The sequence below is a fragment of the Chrysochloris asiatica genome, unplaced genomic scaffold, assembly GCF_000296735.1.
Source record: "Chrysochloris asiatica unplaced genomic scaffold, ChrAsi1.0 scaffold00003, whole genome shotgun sequence".
Lineage (NCBI taxonomy): Eukaryota > Metazoa > Chordata > Mammalia > Afrosoricida > Chrysochloridae > Chrysochloris > Chrysochloris asiatica.
The window spans coordinates 39,702,521-39,717,413 of NW_006408521.1; positions in this window are offsets into that span (position 1 = coordinate 39,702,521).

A 14,893-nucleotide genomic window follows, 5' to 3' on the forward strand; every position below is an offset into this window, starting at 1 on the left:
CTGACCCAAGCCATGGTATTTTCAATAACTTCATATACATGTGAAAGCTGGACAGTGAATAAGGAAAACTATAGAAGAATTGATGCCTTTGAGTTATGGTGTTAGAGGAGAATATTGAAAGTACCATGCGCTGCCAAAAGAACCAATAGATCCATTTTGGAAGAAATGCAACCAAAGGGCTCCTTGGAGGCCTGGCTGGCCAAACTTTGTCTCTCATACTTCAGATATACTGTCAGGAGGGACCAGTCACTGGAGAAGGATACTATGTTTGGTAATGTGGAGGGTCAGAGAAAAAGAAGAAGACCCCCAATGAGATGGATTGGCCAAGTGGCAGCATAGACGGACTCAAAAGTGGCAACAGTAGTGAGGTTGGCCCTGGATCGGGGGCAATGTTTTGTTCTGCTGTGCATAAGGTCACTATGGGTCGGTACTGACTCTATGTCACCTAACAACAACAACAAATCTGAGATACCACATTTATCACATATGAAATTCCACATGTAGCTGGCTTTATTTTCTCACACTTCTGTTTTATTGGGAGTTTTGTCTGGTTATATGCCCACCCAAGGACGTTGCTTTTTGGAGTCCTGGTGTGGCGCTCTGGGTTAATGTGACAGAGAGCAAAGCCATTTGAACTGCAAGGTCGGTAGTTCAAGCTCACCAGCTGCTCCTTGGAAATCCTATACAGGGTCGCTATGGGTTGGAACCGACTCAACGGCACTTAACAACATATGCTAGTAGCATGCTGATTTAATTATTAATTATTATTAATGTTTTTCATAGCTTTCCTCCTCCAAGTTTCCATAGATATATTGATTTGTTTGTTTTGCTATATGAACTTTAGAATCGGCTTATTTGCTCCTCCACTTCAAAATTCTGTTGGCAAGTTATAGACTAGCGGTTCATGGAATAAATCCTGGAATGAGATTACCAGTGTTGAAATCCCAATGACCATTTACTCTGGGAGTCTGGGAAATGTTCTTTATTTTTTGAAGCTTCAATTTCTCGATCTGTGTAGTTCTATATTTCATAAGGATATTCATGTAAAAAAAATTCAGCTAACATTTATTTACTTTTAATATTTATTATATTTATGTGTACAGGGTTCAATACAATAATTATTTATGATAATAATCTTCTCATAATCATCATCAAATTAGCTCCAGGACAGTGTCCCTACATCAACACAGCCATTATGCCTAATGCCATGTATTCCTGGCATGTGACAGAGGGAAGAGGGGCTTCTCTGTGGCCATGAGACTTGGCTAATGGGAACCATTTCTTCGTCCCTTGTCCTACCTTGGGAGTGGAGGGACTTAGGTGGGTTTCTACCATCAATGGGAAGGCTTCTGTGTTCTGAGAGGAGAGGAGGCCAGGAATGTTGGCCAGCCACATGTGGCCTTCTATATCTCAGCAAACAGCCTTCTTCTCTTCTCCTCTCTCTTCTACGTACATACAGAAGATCTTTGGTTATGACAAGAGTAATGACAAGAGCAATGATTATAATAGCAACATTTGTCATGACTTCAGATCTCTTGTTGTGACTCTTCCCAATAACCTTGAAGGTGCAGCTATGAAGGTATATAAATCCAAGAGACTACTTGGTAATTTCTGGGTGGTTTTGATCAAGACACAGCTTTCAATGATGACTGCTGGGCTGGAGCTCTGTATCTTCTTGATACCTGGAGTTGTGTGGTAGGCAGAGTGAGTGTCATGCCAGATTCTGCCTTGTCAAGAACTCAGTGGGTGAACGCTACGGCAGCATACCCATTCCTATGAGCTCTGTCCTTGAGCACTTAAACAAGCACTTTGCATGAAAATTTTATTCCAGGTGGAATTAACAGTGGGTTTTTTTTTTTAAGTTTTTATTGTGAATTGAGTGATAGTTTACATGGGAGAAGATTGGTTTCACACTCATCATTTCATTAAAATGATTACAATCTCCTCTGTGCATCATCAATCATCATTCAACAGTATTTGCTTCTATTCCCTCTATTTTTTTCTTTTGGGCTGGGGGATGTACACAAAAACACTCAGTAATATATAATCATTTAAACAACTAAAGGGCACATTCTACAAGCCTGCCTCCTGGCTGCCAGCACACAGCCTTTCTCCTTTCATAAGTCTAGAGTCCTCAGCTGCTCTGTCTCTCCATGAACGGAATGTGGGACCCTATCCAGAGAAGCAGCAACACCAGAGATGAGGACATGGAGAGACAGATTAATTTATTCTCCCAGTAGCCCATGGTCCTTTCAAAATTCTTTGCCAACACCATAATTCAAATTATTGATTCTTCTTTGATTTTCCTTATTCATCGTCCAGCTTTCACAAGCATATGAGGTGATTAAAAATATCATGGCTTGGGCCAGGTACACCTTAGTCCTCAAAGTGTCATCTTTGCTCTTCAATACTTAAGAAAGCACATTGCATTTGCCTAATGCAATACATCATTTGATTTCTTTTGCTTTTTGATTTCTGAAGCCCAGAGAAATTAAGTGTCTCACCCGAGAGTGACTTGCCCTGAATTCTGGGCGGCACAGACACACTTCCCCATGCCAACTTGGGACAAACTGGTGAGCCCACTGTCCCTCTCCATCTTCAAGAGCTGCTTTAGAACCACCTCCTCCTGGCAGTCTTCTGGGACTGTTATCACTGCACCCCTGTCATCTACTCTGGAGAGACACCGAAAGTTCTCAGAGGGTAGTGACAGTTTCCTTCATTCCTGCTGACTGACCACCCCCACCATCTGAGCAGAGCAAACCCCCTCCGAAGGCAACTCTCAAGGCTGGTTGTGCCTTGCTCAGTGACCTGTACCCAGAACTGACCACTGGAAGGTGCTGACTGAGCGAGACTGTCCTGGACAATGTGAGATGGGGAATTATGACCAGAGAAGCCGCATCTGAAGTCTGATGACAACTTGCTGGGGGCAGCTTTCATTCACTAGCTAATTCACACATAGCAGGATACTTTTATTTTTTTCTTGATGCCAAAGGATACAAGGATGAGTGACATATTTTTTCTTTTTTTTCCCCCGCCCATTACTGGATGTGTGGGTTGTGGTGAGCACATGTACCCCTAATTGTCAGCTCAGATTGTTCTGTAGTAAAAACAGTGACAATCGGAATGTATGTGGAGGCCCTTTGGAACCTGCATTAAGTAGCTAGGAAGGTGAGAGCTCAATAAATCAACCTACCCTTAAGGCAGAGCAAAGTGCTCACCCATTTCTGAATTTGTGTGGGGAGGGGACACCCATTTCACATCATTCCACCACATCCCATCCCGCAGTTCTTGAGACAACAGAGTGTCCCACAACGGGTTCCATGCACTCTGCCCTCACAAATTCAAAGCATCCTTGGAACCTTCTGCTGCGTCTTTAATCTCCATTTTTTTTTTTTTTAAACTGCCTTCCCTGTCAACCAAGTTAACAAGTATTTACTCTTTAGCCAGTGAATAACCCCGCCTCCCTCCCCACCCCTGATAGCTATCATAGACGCTGCTTTTAGCATGAAAACCTTTTCTTGCCTTTTTTCAATAGTGGTCAGTCTCATGCAAAATTTATGCTTCTGTGATTGACTAATTTCACTCAGCATGCTGAGGTTCACCCATGCTATGAGGTGTTTCACAGTTTCCTCATTATACTTCAACGTTGCGTAGTAGTATGCCATTGTGCGTATGTGCCAAAGTTTGTTTAATCATTCTTTTGTGGATACACATTTAGGCTGTATGCATCTTTTTGCTATTGTAAATAGTGCTGCAGTGAACATGGGTGTGCATATATTTATCTGGGTCCTGGTTCTTATTTCTTGAGGATATATGCCAAATACAGAGATTGTTGGGTCATGTTTCTATTTCCAACTTTTTGAGAAAGCATCATGCCATATTTTCAAAGTGGTTACACCATTTATTTTATCGTCCCATCAGCAGTATAGGAGGGTCCCATATTATATACACCCTTGCCAGCATTTGCCATTTTCTGTTTTTTTTTAGCTTCGCTATTAATGCTGGGATAAGATGAAATCTCATTTTTGTTTTGATTTACATCTCTCTAATGCAGTGCTATGGAGTCCTGGTGTGGTGCTGTGGGTTAATGCCCTGGACTGCAAAATCAGTTTGAACCGCAAGGTTGGTAGTTCAAACTTACTAGCTGCTCCTTGGAAACCCTATACAGGGTTGCTATGGGTCGGAACCAATTTGACAACACTTCACAGCAACAACAATGGACTCCTGGTGTGGTGCTGTAGGATCAACACTGGACTGTGAACTACAAGGTCAGCAGTTCAAATCCAGCAGCAGCTCCTCAGAAATCCTATTACAGGGTCATTATGAATTGGAACTGACTTGATGGCACTTAGCAACAACAACAATGGCTAATGGCGTGGTGCTGTAGGGTAAGCACTGTACTGCTAACCACAGGTTGGCAGTTCAAGCCCGCCAGTCATTCCTTGGAAGCCCTATTCAGGGTCACTGAGTTAGAACCAACTCAATGGCACTTAACAACAACGACCATGTCTAATGATCGTTAGAATTTCTTCATAAACATGAAGGCTGTACGAAGGTCGTCTTTGGTGAAGAGTCCGTTCATGTCCTCTGCCCATTTTTAAATTGGATTATTTTTCTTCTTGTTGAGGTGCTGAAGTGTTTTATAATTTTTTAGAGGGCAGTACCTTGTCTGATACGTCATTGCTCAAATTTCCCCACCAGTTTGTGGGTTCTCTTTTTGCTTTTTGATGAAATCTTTTGATAAACGTAAGTGTCTATTTTTTAGGAGGTCCCAGTCTCCTATTTTGTCTTCTTCTGCTTGTGTGTTTTCAGTTATGTTTGATAGGCTATTTATGACACGTATCAGAGCCCCTAAGTTTGTCCCTATTTTTTCATTGATGACTTTTATAGTTCTAGGTTTTATACTTAGGTCTTCACTCCATGTTGAGTTGCATATGGTGCGATATGTGGGCCTTTTTTCATTTTTCTGTAAATGGAATTCCAGTTTTGCCAGCACCATTTGTAGAAGAGACTGTCTCTTTCCCATTTAATGTGTTTTGGCCCTTTGTCAAAGATCAGCTGAGCATGTTGTTGTTGTTAGGTGGTGTTTATTTGCTTTTGACTCATAGCAGTACTATGCATAACAGAATGAAACACTGCCCAGTCCGGCATCATCCTCACGATTATTGTTATACTTGATCCCACTGTTGCTGCCACTGGGTCAATCCACCTCTTTGGGGGCTTTCCTCTTTTTCGCTGACCCTCCATCTTGCCAAGCATCAGGTCCTTCTCCAGGGACTGGCCCTTCCTGATGACATGTCCAAAGTATGAGAGACAAGTCTTGCCGTCTTGCTTTCTAAGGAGCATTCTTCTTCCTACACAGATTTGTTTGTTCTTCTGGCAGTACATGGTAATTTTAATGTTCTGCTCCAACACCATAATTCAAATGCATGAATTATTCTATTGTCTTCCTTATTCTTTGTCCAACTTTCATATGTATATGAGGTGATCATAGATACCATGGCTTAGACCAGGCACATTTTAGTCCTCAGAATGGCATCTTTGCTCTTTAATACCGTAAAGATGTCTTGTGCAAACAGAATTACCCAATGCAATATGTCATTTGATTTCTTGACTGCCACTTCCATGAGTATTGATTGTGGCACCAAGCTAAATAAAATCTTTGATACCTTCAAACTCTATTTATCATGATGTTATTTATTGGTCCGGCTGTGAGGATTTTCATTTTCTTTACATTGGGGTGCTGTGGTCTTTTACCTTCATCAGTAAGTACTTCAATTTCTCTTCACTTTCAGCAAGCAAGGTTTTGTCATCTCTGTATCGCAGGTTGTTAATAAGTCTTCCTTCAGTCCTAGTGTCATGTTCTTATAATCCAGTTTCTTGGATAATTTTCTCAGCATACAGATTGACTAAATATGGTGAAAGGACACAACTCTGTCATGCACCTTTCCTGATTTTAAACCATTCAGTGTCCCCTTGATTTGTTCTAAGGACTGCCTCTTGGTGTCTGTACAGGTTCATCATGAGCACAATAAACTCGTCTGGAATTCCCATTCTTAGACATGTTATCCATATGGATTCCTGAAGGGAAGCGTAATTATCTGACTAATGGATTTAGGATGAAATGAAAGTAAATGAACACACACACACATACATTTACTTCCTACTGTTTAAACTTGAGTAATTAATAGACAATGTAAGAGGGCCATATTTCAGGCATGATTTTACACTTTAGGAAGCTAATCCACAAGAAAGAGAAGTCACTTGCCAAGGTCACACAATCACTAAGTGGGGTTACTGCATTTCACTGAATCTCGGGTTTCTCTTCTGGGAAATGGGAGCAATACTTTCTTTTTGAACCAGTTTTGACAACTGTTGCTGTTGTTTCTAAGTTGAGACTACCTGATTCAAATGAGCTTTTCATAAAAGGTGATGTTTTGGCTCAGGTACTAGGAAGTCTAGAGGTGGCTGGGTTGCAGGGTTGGCTGATCCAGGGGCTCAATGTTGTCATCAGAATCCCAGGTTTCTTCGCATCTCTCTATCTGGCTGCACAACGACCACCTACTGCCACACACGTCATGACTGAGTTCATAGCAGTCCAAGCCACATAGGTGAGCAGATGATCAATAGCCTCTGAGTTTCTCCTTGTCCCTTTTCTCTTCCCCATCAAGTACAAAGACAAGTCCCCCTCTGACACCATTGTTGCCCTGAGTGGACCTGCCACCTCAAGCATTTCTTCTGTGTCCTGCAGACAGCTAGGCTCACTCTGCATTCTGTGTTTCTTGTCCCCAGCCTGTTGGACTGCAAAGTCTGTTTGAACCGCAAGGTCAAGGATTCAAGCTTATCAGCTGCTCCTCAGAAACCCTATACAGGGTCACTATGGGTTGGAACAGACTCAATGGCACTTAACAACAACAACAACAAGCCTGTCCAAAAGGGGCCCTTCTGTGAGTTTGTTCCAGGAAACCTTTGGGAGGTTTCCCTGTGAGAACCTTGACCTCATGAGTCAAACTTCAGGACATTGTGTCCGGTCACACCTTCTAATGGCCTTATGGTGACTGACTCGCCACTAGATGAGTGAATATTTGGGAGCTGGGTGTCATTCACCATGGCCACTGACCCAACTCCCCACCCTTTGCTCAGCAGGTGTCATCTCATCCTCAGAACAGGGTGTGAAGGGAAGCACCACAGCCTCACAGAGGAAGACTGGACCATGGTCTTGCTGCCCTGAACGCTCTTGCTCTTTCCTACCTCAGGGTCTTTGCACTTGTTACATCTCTTACCTGAAAAACACTTCCCAGAGCAGGTTCCTTCCCAACCATTAAGTTCTAGCATACTTGTCATCTTTCCTATGAAATATCCCCTGATAGTTCTTTCTGAGGTCAAACTCCCTTTAATTCTTTGTCTCAGTCCCTTATGTTTCTTTGGCAGAACTTTCAGAGATGTGCAACTATTTCTTCTGTTTGTTGGTGTCTGTCTCCCTGCCCAATAACAGGAAAGCTGGTCCACAGAGGCAGGACCATGCCTCCTTGTTCTCCTAATATCTCCAGTTCTTAATCTAATGCCCAGGGTAGAAAAGAAAGGCATTCAATCAATTTTGGCTGGATGAATGAATGATGATATCTGCGATGAGTGAGTGAATGAATAAATGTCTGAACCTGAGACCCAGAGTGAACTGGGTATCCATGTGCCAACCCTGCCACCTGCCCTGCATCTTCCCCCATTGTCTCTGCTCATTGGTCTACTGTGGCTTCTGTTTGAGTGCTTATGGGACCCTGCTGTAAGTAGGCCTGGAACTCTTCCCTGACTCATAGCCTGCCTGGATCCATAATAAGAAAACCAAACCCACTGTCATTGGGAATCCTTGTGTGGCGCTGTGGGCTAATGCGTCCGACTGCAAAGTCGTTTGAACTGCAAGATTAGTGGTTCAAGCTCACCAATGCTCCTTGGAAACTGTATACAGGATCACTGTGGGTCAGAATTGACTTGATGATACTTAACAACAACAACACTGTCATTGAGCCAACTCTGACTCATAATGACCCTATATGGGCTTTCTGAGACTTAAATATTTATGGGAGCAGATAGCCTCATGTTTCTCCCAAAGAGTAGTTGGTGGGTTTGAACTGCCAACTTGCAGTTAGCAATCCAACGCCTAACCCACAGTGCCACCAAGGCTCCTTAGCCTGCCTGGCAGGGGTTCTAAATTCACCACTAGCTGTACCTGTCTTCCATGTCCTCAAGAGCTAGTTTTGGCTTCCTGACTCTCATCTTGTCAGAACTCTGACAGCACCAGGCTCTGAGATGTTGGGGACAGAGAGCTTCCCCTCTTCCATGCTTGTGCTTTCCTCCCTGGTGCACCTGGAGGCTAGCCCGGTCTTTCTTAGTTCATTTCTCCTCCTCCCCTTCATCTCTTCTCAGGCCCTAACTGCCCTCAACAAGAAGGCCCTGTAGCAATTCCACTTGGATTTCATTGCTTTCCCACTCCTTTCCCCCTTGGTTCTCCCTTCTTTAAGAGCCTCATCCTTGCTTGGTCACACCCACTGCTCCCTCAGTCTGTGACAGAGATGGCAACAGCTACAGCCCTTTCGGAGGGCTCTCTGTGTGTTGGACAGGCATGCTGTAGCACATCTGTGACCAAGAAGGGAGGTAAGAGCCCTTCTTCTCCCCATTTCACAGATAAGGAAACAGGCCTAGAGAAGTTGTCAAGTGAGCCCTGTTTGCTGGGCACGGCTCCTATTGACTAGTGACTCCGTGACCCTTTCAAGGGCACCTTGTGTCTGGTCTGCCACTAGCTGGGGTAGCAGCGTTCCCTAAGGTCATATGGATGAGGCATTGTTCAAGTCACATGGTTGACCCTTCCATTTGGAGGCTCATCCATTAGCCCAATATTTCCCCTCAAGGAGGGAGGGGTGGGGTAGCCAGATGGATGACTTAGCTGATGGATGAATTCGGGACAAGAAACTGGTCAAGTTAACCTTCAGCCTTTCCTCCTGCTGAGGAGAAATGGTGCCTCTTGTTTTTGGGGTGAGTTAGGGTGATAGTGGTGGAGGGGAGGGAAGGCTCAGAGCTGCTTATCTCATTCTGGGGTTCAGCATTAGGAAGATCAGGTGTTTGTAGTTCCCAAGATCAGCCACAGCCTCAAGATCAGCCTTCCTTACTCTTGTGTCTTCACCTTTGTGAGGACCTGGCAGGAAGAGGGGGCCAGGAGGCTCTCTGAGCACCTCCCAGACTACCTCCAAGGTGCTTTGATGCCATCTCAAAAGCACCAGTGTGGTAAAATCATTTTGGAGGATGGTGGCTACTTGGCGACAGAAGATAGGAAAGTCTGGAGTAGCATCGTCAGATACAATACAGTATGCCCAGATAAATTTGAACTTCAGATAAGAAATTATTAAGTTTTCACTATAAATATGTTCTAAATGGACTTTTGGTGTGACACTGTAAAATAAGCACTGGACTGCTAACCACAAGGTTGGATGTTCAAAACCACAAGCTTCTCCTGGGAAATTATATACAGGCACGGTCGACGGCACTTAACATGTTCCAAATATTGAACAGGATGTACGAAGCGCGCGCGCGCGCACACACACACACACACACACACACATTGTTTTTCTCAAATTCAAATTTAACTGGGTGTCCTGAATTTTCCCTTGCTAACTCTGGCAACCCTGTTAGGAGGGGCTCTGGGTGCTTTGGGAAGCATAATGTGGTGGTGGGTGGGTGGGGGGGACGAAATGGTTCATTATTATTTAAGATGCCTCAAGCTCCAAGTAATAAAACTTGGTGTTAATGGGTTTAGGCAGTAAAGAAATTGTGATTGCAGCCAAAGTCCCTCAGACTGCAGCTCTACCTGCTCTGAGGATCTTAGCTCTGCCCCAAGGATGACGCCCCAGGGTGGCGCCCCTAGGATCACTAGGCCCTGTCTCCAAGTGCCACAAGCAGAAATAACCAAGAGCTAAAACCCTTTCCCAGGGACGCTAGTAGGCTTGCAGTTCATTGAGCAGAATCATATGTCCATAACCTAGGGACCATCATGATTAGTTGAGAGCAATTAGGATCCGCCTCCCAGAAGCATAGTAAGGAATTGGGGGGTATCTGAATTACCTACCAGGGCCTTCTAGCTCCGAAGGAGGGAGGAAGGTAAGACAGTGTCTGTCAGCCGCCCCCGCCCAGTAGACGTGTTGGGTCCTGCTTCTACAATGGGGGCAGCGTGCCTGGAGTGCAGCGTCCAGGACCTGCAGGGGTGGGGAGGGGGGCTCCTTTCTCTCCTAGTCAACTTCTTTCTGAGCAGTGCATCAGCGTCTCAGGGGCTGCTGAAGATTCCAGGTGCTCGGCCCTCAACAGGTGTCCCTCGGCGGCTCAGATTCTCACCCCTTGCTCTCCTATGCCCCCCTCACTGTGAACAACCCATATTCTTGTTCTCTGCTGGGGGTTTTCTCCTCTGGGGGTCTGGATGGACTTGTCCGCTCTCTTGCGTCCCCACCTAAGCATTCCTGGGGAGTCTTGTGAACCCCAGGTGGTCCTGTGCCTCAGACACCGGGCAAACAGCCTGCGCCTTCCTGTCTCCCACACTGAGAGTCCAGTCCTTCACCTCTGAATCACGCTATGATCCTAGCATCCAACAACTGAGTTGTCTGAGAACGACCAGGGCCAGGAGCCTGGATCTAAGGCCACAGATGCCTGTAGGCCCTTCTCAGTCTGATCTGGCAGTCCATAGGGTCTAAGGCCATTCTGAATTCCGTGTGAGAAGCACTGCAGAGGGGTCCTCTAAGTGGGGGGTGAGGTAGGTTTCAGAAGCTTTCTGGAGGCCTCCTGGAGTTGGCTACTCCCCAGTGTCACTTTGGAGGGGTTCCCACTGCCTGAGCCTTGGGTTCTGGACCTCTGCAGAACTCTTGTTTCCCCTTCTGGGACTCAGAGGGTCAGACCCTACCTCCCCTGCTGCAGCTCAGATCCCAACTCTCTGGTGGGGCTCAGAGGGTGGGACCCCATCTCCTCTTCTGGAGCTCAGATCCCGGAGAGTGAGACCCCCACCTCCTGGCCCTGGTTTCTACTGACATGGTGAGGGAATGCCCAGAGATGGCTGCCTCCAACCCTGGAACTTGAACTTCAAGACAGAGCCTTGGAGTCAGTGTGTATTCTAGACAGACTCCAACTTGATTCAAAATTATGAGCATTTACTCAGAGCCTGCTCTGTGCCTGGCTGGGCGGAGGGGTGTCTCTGAAGAGATGCCGTGATGAAGAAAAGAACCGTAGCAGGAAACATTTCCTTCCTTCTAAACCACACAGGCTAAGTGGTATAGATGCTGTTCTTTTTGAACCTCACACCATCCCTGTGAGGCAGGTATTATTTTCCACTCCCATTTTTGAAGTAAAGACACCTGTAGAGACACTCTGAGAGGTTCGCTTACCACCCAATCTGGTGACTGAAGAATGTTGAGCTGTGAACCCTACTCAGCTAGTATTAATCTTGTGGTTACTGGACAGCGTGGAAGTCCAGAGGGGCCTGAGGTAGGGGCAGGGACAGTCCAGAGGGTTCTGTGGGGGCAGCCACTGTTTATCAATTAGCATACAAAGTATTTAATATATGAACAGGTAGGCTGGCTGTCTAGGGTATCCCAGTAACATGGCAACTCTAATATGGGATAGCCTGGGAAGGACCTGGCCAGTGTTTTTGTGGGACAAGCAAGCAGTTGCATTCTGCTGCTCCCCTGGCCAGCACAAGTACGGATTCTATTTCCCATTTGGCTCCCAAAGGACCTGGTAATGGAGTTGAAGAAATCTGAATGAATTGTCTGATGTGTCATGACTAAGCTTGGAATGTGCCCAGAATTCCCCAGGAGAGCTCTTGGACAGCAAACTGCAGTGCCAGGACTCTGCATATTGAAGGCCCTTCCCAGGAGATCCACCCACTTACCTGCCCTGTGTTCTAGAAGTGCTTTGAAGGTTGGGAATTGCCAAATGAGTATGTGGCAGCTGCCTTTGGCCTTTGGTGCAGTCGGCTCCACCCCTCTGGTGGTGAACAGAGAAGTCAGTTCCTCAGAGCCTTCTTCACGTTTGGATGGCTTTGATTTCCACCCAAGTACTGCTATTGATTGCATTGTGACTTCCCAAGAAGCATCGTATTTTGGTTCTTATTTAACGCATGGGTCTTCCAAGGTAATTCTCATTTCATTTCCATGAATGTGCTGTATTTCAAGTACTTCCCGGGAGCACTTAATCATCTCCTTCCTGCCTCCACCCCCACCTCTTATATCTATTCTTCTCTAGGGAGATGTTCTCAATCTTGTTAACTGTTTTTCCTGTGGTTTTATGCCTAGGTCCTTTTTATCATGCTAGGCACTGATAGAAGGTTTATTTATATCTTACTTGACATGTACTCACTTAAAGTCTAGTGTCCATAGTAGTGTGTGGCGCTGGACCAAAAGTTGGTTTGAACCGCAATGTCAGTGGTTCAAACTCACCAGTGGCTCCTCAGAAACCCTATGCAGTGTCGCTATGGGTCAGAACTGACTTGACAACAACATAATAATGGTGGAGTCGTAGTATGGTGCTGTAGGTGAAGTGCTGGACTGTTAACCACATGGTTCGTGGTTCAAACCCATCATCTGCTTCTCCAAAACCCTATACTGGGTCACTATGAGTCAGAAATGACTCAATGGCACTTAACAACAACAATATAGTAATTTAGTAGCTAAGAGCTTCTGTTGAACTCATACTCTATGTGAAATACTTCTTGTCTATTTTCTCTTTTATTTCATGAATGATCCTTTGAAATCGATATAATCATTACTCTTATTTCAGAGATGAGGCCACTGAGAATCAGAAGGGCTAAGCATCTTCCTTAGAAGGAGTCATAATAGCAAGTAAGGAGTAAAGCTGAGGTCAGACCTGGGACCCCAACTTGGTGGATTGTGTTCTTTTTTTTTTTTAATGTTTTATTGTGAATTATGTGATAGTTTACATGGGAGAACATTAGTTTTACATTAATCTTATCGTGTATCATTTCATTGCCATGGTTACAATCCCCTCCATGCATCATCAACCAACCAAAGGGTATATCCTGCAAGCCTGCCTCCCTCCCCCCTGGTCGCCAGCACACAGCCCCTCTCCTTCTCTGGGTCTAAAGTCCCCAGCTGCTCCATCTCTCCACGTCATCGTCTTTGCCTCCATCTCAGGCATCACTGCTTCTCTGGGTAGGGTCCTGCTCTCTGCTCTTCTCCCTTGATGGTCCCAGGGACCTCCGCTCTTAGACTACAAAGTTAATCACTACCCTCCTTGGTACAAAACATCTGCCTTTACATTTATAACCCTCACAGTCAGTTCTGATAACAATTATTCATTGATGTATCACAAGAGACCTATCTGCATTTCCTTTTATCAGCCCCACCTAGACAGATTGGATACTACTCAGTGGCCTTTCTACCTTCCTCCATGCCCTCTGGATCTAGGCTCCCTCTTGAAAGCTTGTAAGAAAGTCACTTCTTGCCTTTGTAGCCCTCCCCCCCCCCCATTTTGAGTAGCCAATGTCCAAGGTGCCCATCCCTGTCTACTCTATGTGTGGAGGGGGTGGGAATGATTCTTGCTGTAAGGATTTGTTCCCTCTTTTGAGATACTGCATCCATAGGTATAGGTCAAGTTCATCAAATTGTATCAGATTACTCTCCTTTTCCTCTTCTTTCTTCTTCTAGTTGAGTTCTGATCATCCAGTCATTGAAGCCAGGTCAAGTGGGTATTATCTGCAAGAGTGGGTGTTCTTGTGTATATGCCCTCTCTTATCAGCTGGATGCTTCACTCTCCACTCTAGTCCTCTGTGGCTATGTCACTGACTCTGGGCCCTAGAGTCCCCAGGTCTTGCCACACTGCTGGCCAATCAGGTCTCTACCCGGGTTCACGGGAGTCTATTGAATGTTGCAGGGCTTAGTTCGTAGCTTCATTGCTGTTTTTCCCTCACTTCCCCTTATTGGTGACACGCATGGTCACCAACCAGAGCATGTATTCCCACTGAGTCTTATTCTTGGAAGGGGGTTTACTCTGAGGGGACCTGAACACTTGCCTTGATGTCTCCTGGGTGAGCAACTTGCTTGTTCTTGTAGTAATCAGTCGGTCTGCCTATATTGTTTTGTGTTTTTCCTGTTGGTCTTTCTTTCTAGAAGTATCTTCTGTTCTTCTAGCTGCTCCAGGCTGGTCTGCCTGTTATTTCAAGAGGAAATTTCCCACCTCTGAAGATTCTGGATGCTGTTCAGGATTCCACTTATAGTCTTATGTAATGCAGAGGCTCTGCAGGAAGCCTCCTTCACTGGGTGTGTTGTAGCCCCATTTTAAGTATTCCAATCAGTTATAGGCAGAAGACAGACTTACAAGCTTTCTATGGTGATATTTCTGGCTATTCCTTTCTCTCTCCTTCCAGTGTCTATTTTATAATGTAATGCAAGGAAAACCAAGATTCAAAAGACAGCCAAGCATCTTAACATTATTTTTCCCTCTTCTCCCCATTCCAACCATGTCTCAATCCCTGTATCCCAGAGCCCTGTTGTTCCAAGGTTGTGCATACATCATAGGGTGTTATTCAGCTTCCATGTATTTGACTTGATTTCCATGGTCTTCCTATTGTTGATTTCTTATTTGATATCATTGTGGTCTGAGAAGATGCTTTGTAGTATTTTCATATTTGTAAATTTATGGAGATTTGTTTTGTGGCCTAAGACATGGTCTATTCTGGAGAATGTTCCATGTGCACTGGAAAAGAATGTGCAGTTGTTGGGTTGAATGCTCTGTACAGATCTATGAGGTCCAGCTGGCTGATTGTGTTGTTTAGTTCTTCTGTGTCTTTGTCAAGTTTCTTTCTGGTTGTTCTATCCATTTTTGAAAGTGGTGTATTAAAATCACC